This window comes from Amblyomma mixtum, chromosome 1, assembly GCF_055824585.1.
Source record: "Amblyomma mixtum isolate Tamu chromosome 1, ASM5582458v1, whole genome shotgun sequence".
NCBI classification, from domain to species: Eukaryota; Metazoa; Arthropoda; class Arachnida; order Ixodida; family Ixodidae; genus Amblyomma; species Amblyomma mixtum.
Window position 1 is genome coordinate 76930312 of NC_143012.1, and position 8851 is coordinate 76939162.

The 8851-nt window shown below is 47.8% G+C and overlaps 1 pseudogene; it reads right to left on the minus strand.

Moving 5' to 3' along the window:
* Positions 1–1948: 1948 nt before the first annotated feature.
* Positions 1949–2806, minus strand: LOC149366827 (uncharacterized; annotated as a pseudogene).
* Positions 2807–8851: the final 6045 nt, after the last annotated feature.

Genomic DNA, 8851 nt, shown 5'->3' on the forward strand with positions numbered 1-8851 from the left:
TAATCTATACTCGTCAGAGATATTGGTTGGTAAGCAGTAACTTGTCGTAGTATAGTTTCGTCGTCGCTTTTTTGGTTTTTAAATTGTGTGGGCTGCTGGAAATGGCAGTAGAGGCATATCCTTGTCATCAGTCTCATTAAACAGCGTAGCCAAAACTTGCGCAAAATTATTCTCGAATGTGTTATAGAGCGATGCTGCTATTCCATCTGGTATGAAGACTTTCCAGGGTTGAGGACTTTTATGGCTTTCCGCCCTTTTTCGGTATAAATAGGCACTTCTAACCGTTCTTTCGCTTTGGTTTGGCTTATGGGGTTTAACGTCCCAAAGCGACTCAGGCTATGAGAGACGCCTTAGTGGAGGGCTCCGGAAATTTCGACCACCTGGGGTTCTTCAACGTGCACTGACATCGCACAGTACACGGGCCTCTAGAATTTCTCCTCCAAAGAAATTCAACCGCCGCGGCCGGGATCGAACCCGCGTCTTTCGGGCCAGCAGCCGAGCACCATAACCACTGAGCTACCACAGCGGCTAACCGTTCTTTCGTCTCGTCACTAAGCTAAGGCATGAAAGAAAGGAAATGGGTTTTAAGGACTTCGGTTCTTACTTTGGTGCAACCAAAAAGCCGGCTTCAGTATTCATAAAAGGCCCTCTCTATATCTGCTTTATCGGAGTAAATTACCACTTCCACTCTATTTTCAGCATGTCACTCTTGTGGGCGTGCCTCTTTTCCAAGCCGAGAGCACGTTTCGTGAGCATTTCGCCCGTTATCAGGAGCTCTGCCCTCGCTCTCACGACCGCTCCTTGATAACATTCCGTATCTACTGCCTCTAGTTTCAGCTTAACGGAGCGAATATCTTCGATGCATGCTCCTGGCTTCTTCCCCTCTTGCGCTACCAATGGTTTTAAGTCGTCTCTAAGCATATTTTCGTTCACTCTTTGTTTTTGCTTTATATCTCAAGATCGTTCAAGAACTCTCAATTTCATTGCCTGTTTAAATCTTTCCCGCTTCACTCCAGGCAGTTCATTCTACTCTGTTTGCATTTCGTGCATCGCCGACGTTACACTTTCCATAACGATATCATCTTGCAGCACTTTCTCATTAAGTTTCAAGTTTTCCCACACCAATTTGCTTTTCCTTCCTTTTCTTTTTGCTACACGGAAGATAACAAGACAATGGTCACTAAACGGCACTGGTTGTACGCGGTATTCGCGGCATAATGGTATCAGTTCGACGGACACGTACGCCCCATCCAAACGCGTGACTCGTCCCTGGAAATGGCTACAACGAACGCCAGAACCACACCTGGAACAATAGCCCACATCTTTGATATGACAGTGATCAGATGCGTCACTCAAGCAGGCAGTGCTCGCATCTCTATAAGGAGTCGAACTGATCTTGTGGCGTTCCATCCTTACTCAGTAGAAATCGCCAAGTAAGACGACCATACGGTCTGTATCACAACAGTTTCCCACTGTCTCAAAAAGTTTTCGCCTCTCTTCCACTTTAGTGTGCACGCAAATACAGATGACGCGCCACTCCAAACCACCAAATGTGACATCACAGAGAATCCAACGACCGAAATTCAAGTCTGAACTCTGTGCGCAATCACTTTCAGTGACTGACGGATCAAAAGTCCGCACCCTGCCGAAGAACCCACCGCATGAGACGCGCAAACATAGTATCGGCTGCTGAACGGACGCACCATACTGTCGGTCTGGTCTTGACTCTCGATTTTGGTCTCTTGTACCGCTACAATATCCAATTCCTGCTCAGTCACTAGTCGTTAGAGCTGATTTTACCTCCTCCTGGATGAAAGACCTCTGACATTAAGCGTGGCTACGGCAAGGTGTCTTTGAAAAGCCGCCATCGCTTAACAAGACCAGGCCACTAGTACGACGCTTACCTTTGTAGCAGAACGTCGAAGCATATAGTGCCGTCCCGTTGTTATCAGTACTTTGAGTTGTCGCGTGGAAGCGACGACTTTCGCTGCCCGCTGGTGAAACGCTGCTTTTTCACCTCGCCGGCATGCAGTTGGCCTTGTAGCGTACGTTGCCTTCAACCCGGGCTCGTTGCAGCGACGTCTTCACGGCGTCGTTTTGCAGCAGGAGGGTCGACCTCCATGGATTCCCCATTGCCTTTTTCAGAGGGGCGTGAGACACTGCAGTGGCTCGGTAACCGTGTTCGACGTGAGTGGTAACCGGTGGGCTGAGCGTCGATTCAGCAGTCCGTGGCATGTCGTCTACCTTGTCGTCGTGCTTCAATTCAGCCGTTTGGGTCTCGATGATGGTGATTATTTCCTCAGGCTTAATGGCACATACCCTCGGCGGGGGATCGGTCAGGGACTCGACCACTTGGTTGTAGGTGGCCTGCTCAGCTTCACCCTCGTCCATATGCAGCTCACTGCTTTCGCCGAGTGTTCCTCTCCTAGACAGCCCGGGCCTACGACTTCGTGCAGTCAGCCTCTTTGTGGCCGTATGCATGGCACAGGCACATGCTACACTTGCGCACCTCGAAGTCACGCCTAATGAGGCCAGTGTTGCGGCAGCAGAGACATATCGGCGCACGCCCAGGCACGACGACTAACACTGTCCCGTTCGCAATACGCATCTGATGGGGTAGGCGCTCGACGCTCGTCTCTTCCCGTAGAACCAGCCGCACCACTCGAGCAGTCGAGTCAGCGATTTCAAACCCGCTGGTGTTCCATCTATCGCCCGAGACTTCTTTCACTTCGCCGTACTCAGCGAACGCCCGCCTCAGAGTTTCGTTGCTCACGATGAAGGCGCCCCAATGCACCTTCAGCCGCATGAAGTGGGGCTTAAGGTGGCAGAGGCGGCACGACAATCTTGTAATCTTTCAAAACGTCCAAAAACGATGTTCCACGACAAGCGTCGGCCGTTATCACAGCTCGCGAAGAGCCAGCCGTCCTGCGTCCTTTCACGAACGTGGCCGGAAGCAGAATGACTAGGCTACCGCCGCCGCCAACACGCATCGCGGTGTGCATTGGAGAGCGTCGTCTTTATGAACTTCCCTCTACTCCGGCCCGCGGCACAGCCTACTAACCGTCGTCTTCTACGTAGCGCAAATAAGTGCTTTCGCTCCGATTCGAATGTAGTAAACATTCTCTGTAGTTTTTTTTTAATTCAGCGTCCTTCCATCGAGAGGGGAATGTTTTACGCCACGGCTAACTTCTCAAGTGCTCCCTGCATTCCAAACAGTCTTGTACTAGCACAAATGTTCTTAAAGAATTCTGACACTCCACTCACTAGGCCGCAAATCCCAGCGAATTGTGTGCCGTAATGCAGAGAAAGCTCCGCCCGAGAAACTGTCAAGCGCATTTGCAGCTGCCCGGAGTGGAAAACTGCAAGTGTTCCGTTTTTACGGTATTTTACCGACTGGTTCGCTATCAAGGTGAAGAGACTCCAATCTACAAGCGCCAGGAATTGTTTCTTTCTAAGTGGTGATGATTATGCGGGAAGCAGTGCAATAATCTTCTAGTTACAAGTCCTTGTCGTCGATCGAGACTAAGTTTTGGTGACGAGAGGAGAATGAAATGGTGTGTTGCCGAGAAACTGCTGAGTGAGTTTGGTCAGCAGTAGCCTATGTTGCAATAAGTCGCTGACGTAACTGAAGTATGGGCTCTTCATAACTGAAGTATGGGCTTTGGGACGTTAAACCCCATAAACCAAACCAAACCAATCTTCATATTTGTTTTCATGACGCAAGCCTTCTTTAAGTATTTATCTTTCTTGAACAAATCTTATCTCCCCAGGCACTAGCCATTGTCTAGGCTGTATTGGCCTCATCGTCAACAGCACTTAGGGGTGTTCCGACCTTAAGCACCTCTCATTTGCATCTCAATGTGTTTCCTACACGTTCTCGCCCTAAGGGCATACTCGAAATCAGAGCGTATTTTTTCTGTTTATTTTAGTATTCTCTGCTCCAAAGGTAAGTCCAGTGGTCTCCTTTTAGTTGAGCTCCTTTTCAATTATTCGTTCCGTTGCCCGTGAGAGAAACATTGGTGGAACAGCACTCCCAGCTGTAGCACTATTTCGTTTGCTGCTGACATCGGCTCATTCTCAAGGCAGTCTCATTTGTCAGGTTTTGTAGCAAGAGTTACACTACGCCAGCTCTTCGAGCCTTCGGCGTGGCACCCCTTGAGGTCCGTGGCGGCGCCGTGGCCTTGAGCCGGTTGGTCACGTGGTGCGGAGAACCGAGCTGCAACAGCTGTGCGCATGCGCCGTGTGGGTCGAGTGGGGGGGAGTGGAGAAGGGGAGAGGTGTCGCAGCTGTATAAGTAGGCGGCTCAGCGAAGCTCTCGCGTCACTCCAGGTTTAACCAGAGCTAATCCGCAGCCAATTTTTACTGCTCTCATATCATGGCTCAGAGGCTGACGCCTTTGGAGACGTGTTCTGCAGTACACTTCAGAATGTGAGAGGAGAACCAGCCAAAAGAAGAAAGACGATAAGAGGAAGGCAGACAGCGACGACTGGGCAAGACTTGACTTCTATAACTGGACTAGCTAAATTGGACGGGAGAAGATTGAATTGAATTTTACTAGACTAGAGACTAACCGGCGCGAATATTTATTCCCCTCAAACACTCAGAAGACATTAGGGTGAACCGGGTCTTCAGTATTACAAGGGTCCTGTGAAATTCAATGGACTGCGTAGCCTGTCCCAGTCCAAGTTGTTCGTGAACACTTTTTTTTCGCACACTGTGACCAGGCGGCCACGCTCCTTCGAAGCGTCTGTTTAGAAATAATCTTGCAATACATGCTAGTTTCACTACTTAAATTGCCGTAAGCTGAACCTACGGTTGAACTCAGCCATTCCATTGTGCAAAAACATTACCACGGAAAAGGGTCTGCGGTTACATGTCTGAAATGTTAGCGAGATCTACGCAGTAGTCCATTGACTCCAGAGCTGCCATCGACGCCACACACATATAGGTGCCGCCGCCATGGTGGTTCAGTGGTTATGGCGCTCGGCTGCTGATCCGAAAGACGTGGGTTCGATCCCGGCCGCGCGGTCGAATTTCCATGGAGCCGAAATTCTAGAGGCCCGTGTACTGTGGGATGTCAGTGTGCATCAAAGAACCGCAGGTGGCCTAGATTTCCGGAGCCCTTCACAACGGCATCCGTCATAGCCTCAGTCGCTTTGGGACAATAAACCCTCATAAACCAAACCAAACCATATCGGTGCAAGTGTAGTAGGCTGTCAGAGCGGTATTTAATAAAGCCTCTCAGTAATGGAGACGGACGGCAGCCATTGCTGCTTGGACGGTAGCCAGCGGCAAGAGTCGCATTCAGAACTGAAGCCAACACACAGAAAGGAGGAATGGAGTGGACAATATCGCTTTCATCTTCGGGCGCAAGGCACAAATCGAATTATAAACGCCCTCATTTACGTATGTCAACCCTTCATCGGTCACAAAATTCATAACAGCAAGTGCAACACAGAAGGCCATTAAAATCTCACCCTCCCTAACTATTTTAGTAAACAGCTAGAAACACTGTAGGAAAGTGGCAGTTCGTAGCGCAAATAAACGGTATAATCCGGTCATTCAACCTCTACGTGCAAGCCAGCGATGGTTCACGTGCCGTGACCATAGTATTCGCACACCTCTGGGGGCTCGGCTTGCCTGCACTGCAATCGCCATGACAGGAAGCGGGACAGTGAACGAAGCTCGACAGCGACAGGAATCGATAGGAAGAAACGGCCGCACTTGGAGTTATGAAGCGTACTCCACGCAAGCGGCGGTAGTGAGACGAGCAAACGCATTTCTCTCGCCAGTTATTCAGCGCTCTCAGAAAGGACAAGAAGGAAACGGACGTCCCGAATGTCTGGCTCTTACAGCACCTCAATTATTTCGAACGATTCTTTATTATTTCCGTCAGCATTTTTTCAAGAAAACAGCCGACCTGCTATATGCGCCAAAGCTATCAGCGCTAAAGAATTTTTCGGGAGCCACGCTTCGGTCCACCGTAAGAGGCTTTTCGTCAGCGAAGATCCTTAAGTCTGCCAGCGGGCCAATTTTAACACAAGGAAAATATCATAAGCATGCGCTGAATTCCTTTGGGTAATAAATGAGTCAAGGATAATGCAGGGCGATTTATTTGCTCTCTATGGTTTAGAAAAAGCAGCAAGACAATTTTTTTAAGCTGATGTGCAAGCCGTAGCTTCCTTCAGAACATCTTAAAGGTGTATCTTACAGGTTGAAAATAAAAATGTCTAAAATCATAATTCTATGCTGTGTAAAATCATAATTTAGATTAGTGGTCTGTCTTCGCTGCTGGCGAAAAAATCTTTCATGTGAGTAAAGTTCGAGCAGCGCAGCGCACAAAGAAGACTGACGATATACGTTCTTCTATTTCATTGTCTGCACATAAAAGAAGCCAGCTGGACTTTATGCAAAAAAGGGCTTCGAAAGATATCAATGAATGTGGAAATATGAGTCTCTTTATTACCTATCTCGTCAAAGCGAGCTTGGCTTCCCTCAGGGCTTTAATTGCACGTGTCGCTTGGTTTGACTAGCTTATGTTCTGCTGCATTTTTTTCCCGTTTTCTGTAGGTGCATCTCTGAGTACGAGTCCTGTGCATGAAGCCTCTCACCGTGTTCTTACCCCTGAAGGCCTTTGAAATATGACCGGAAGGCTGGTCATGCGACCTTCCTCCGCCCTCCTGTTCACCCTCCCACTCACTTTCTTCATGTTCTTTTTACACGCACGAAGGCGCTTTCGATGCCGAGCTTTAGCCCCCTCACGCACTTCGGTGCCTGCTGCATCAGTGAAATAATGTCTGGGCAGTCTCAATGCTCCCAAACACGATCAGCTTCCCTCCCGTAGCTTTTGCGCTTGTTTTTTCGCGATTACCGAAAAGCGGATTGCATTATCATGTTTCTGAGCGCAGGAACTTTGCCTCGCCCAGCAATTTGTAAAGCGCCGGAACGCCCACAGCCTACGCACGCAGTCTTCAAGGGCGCTGCCCCAACAGGCACAATAATAGTGACGTCAAACCGAATGCTTTCCGGAGATCTTCGTGCGCCCGGTTGTTGAGCTGCTCTTGAATCAAACACAAGATGTTTTGCAATCTGTTAACCTTTGTATTTTTTGGCGTGGTTCATTACGTGGAAACTGAAAAAGTTTGCGCCGTAACATTAACGCTTAACATTAACACAAAACGCTTTTTGTCCCACCAATTCTCTTTATGTTAAAGACGGTTCATATCCTGAAATTCCCGAAAAGCACATTTTTAAACGGGAAATCGTTTATGACAGCAATTATCTCTTATGTGGTAAGAGTTCTCTGTTGTAAGGAGTATGTCCGCAGAACTTCCCTCGACAGACGCAGTTCTTCTGCTATTAACGATTTTGCTGATGTCAAAAAACGCCCCTCCTCTGTCCTTGTGCTCTTCTCGCCCGTGTTTGTGCTGCGTAGTTCATCGCTATACGGTTCCTCCTTGTTGTTCTGTGGCAATCTTAACTACTCGATGCGAGGAATTTACGAAATTTCAATGATTTCGCTTCGCATTTAGAAAACGGACCATTATCTTCAGTATTTAAATAACACTAGTTTGCAAATGTTCAATATTGAAATTTGTGTCCAAAACCTGGACTTCATCAGCACTTCTGTGTCCAACAGTGTCACATTGGAGTGGTCTGAAAAAAAAATACCAACACAAAAAGCAACACAACATAACTCAGATATTTGATATGTGATAACGAAAGAATGCAGCGAGTAAGCTTCCTTGTTCAGTACTAATACACGCCTTTCCACGCTCGCTTAGCAATGAAACTGTGCACAAGCAGAACGAACACAAAAACGAAATATATGGAAAGCTGGGCACTTGGTGGCACAGTTGAGACCCGACTGCTTCTGTTGCGTGAAGAAGCCCGCATGCATAATGCATCGCAGCCACATCTAACCACGCTCTACTTCCGCTTTCGCGCATTGTGAACTCCTCACAGTACAAACGAGGCCGCTCGTTTCCACCGCCAGTCTTTCTCACTGCTTTTTTCACCAGTCACGTCTAGAATAACAAAAAAATGCCGCTCTATAGGTTTAGTGCTTCGCCGTACCGAGGAACACAAAATCAGCAGATCCTTGTTTGTAGTTTGCGGCGCATTATATGCAGATGATAAACTACGGCCGCCAACACAAAAACCATCCAACGTGCTCAGTGCTGAAGCGGAAAAGCGTGGCTTGTTTTCGACGTGACTAGCTGCTTGCCTAGTGCTTACTCTATGAACCAGCGATAAGAAAGAAGCGCGAAAGTTTATTGCGGACGTTTCTGGCCGATTTTTAATGCGCTCACTTGGCACTACAAGTACTTTGACCCAGATATCGGACAGCGCGGGATAAAAATAATAACGAATAAGATTCACACATGTTTTATGTTGCGGCGAAGCGCGAAGTAAAAGAGAAAGTATTCAGAAACAGCAAAGTTTAACGCAGTCTTTTTAGACGCGTTTGTCTCACGCTTTACTAGCTGCTGTATAATCGACGGAAGTTTACGGGATGGCGTCCTTGGAATGTAATGCTCTCGAATAAATACATGTTCTAGTGAGGTACAGTCGCGACGAAAAAAACATGCGAAGCATGTTAAGCAGCTGCCTCAGTGTGGATTGGGCTAAGTAACAGAGACGTGGTTTTAGGTTAATCGTCGTACTTTATTCTTTGCAGCCCGACAAACACACTCTTATGGTCCGTAAATGCAGGACTCTTGGTTTGCACGTCACTTATTCTGTATTCTCTTTGAACATTTCTACACAACACCAAGTCTAAACTGTTTCCCCACTGATTCGTTTTGCATTCCTATTATTAACGTCCTTAGCGTTTGGAGGCATCTTGACC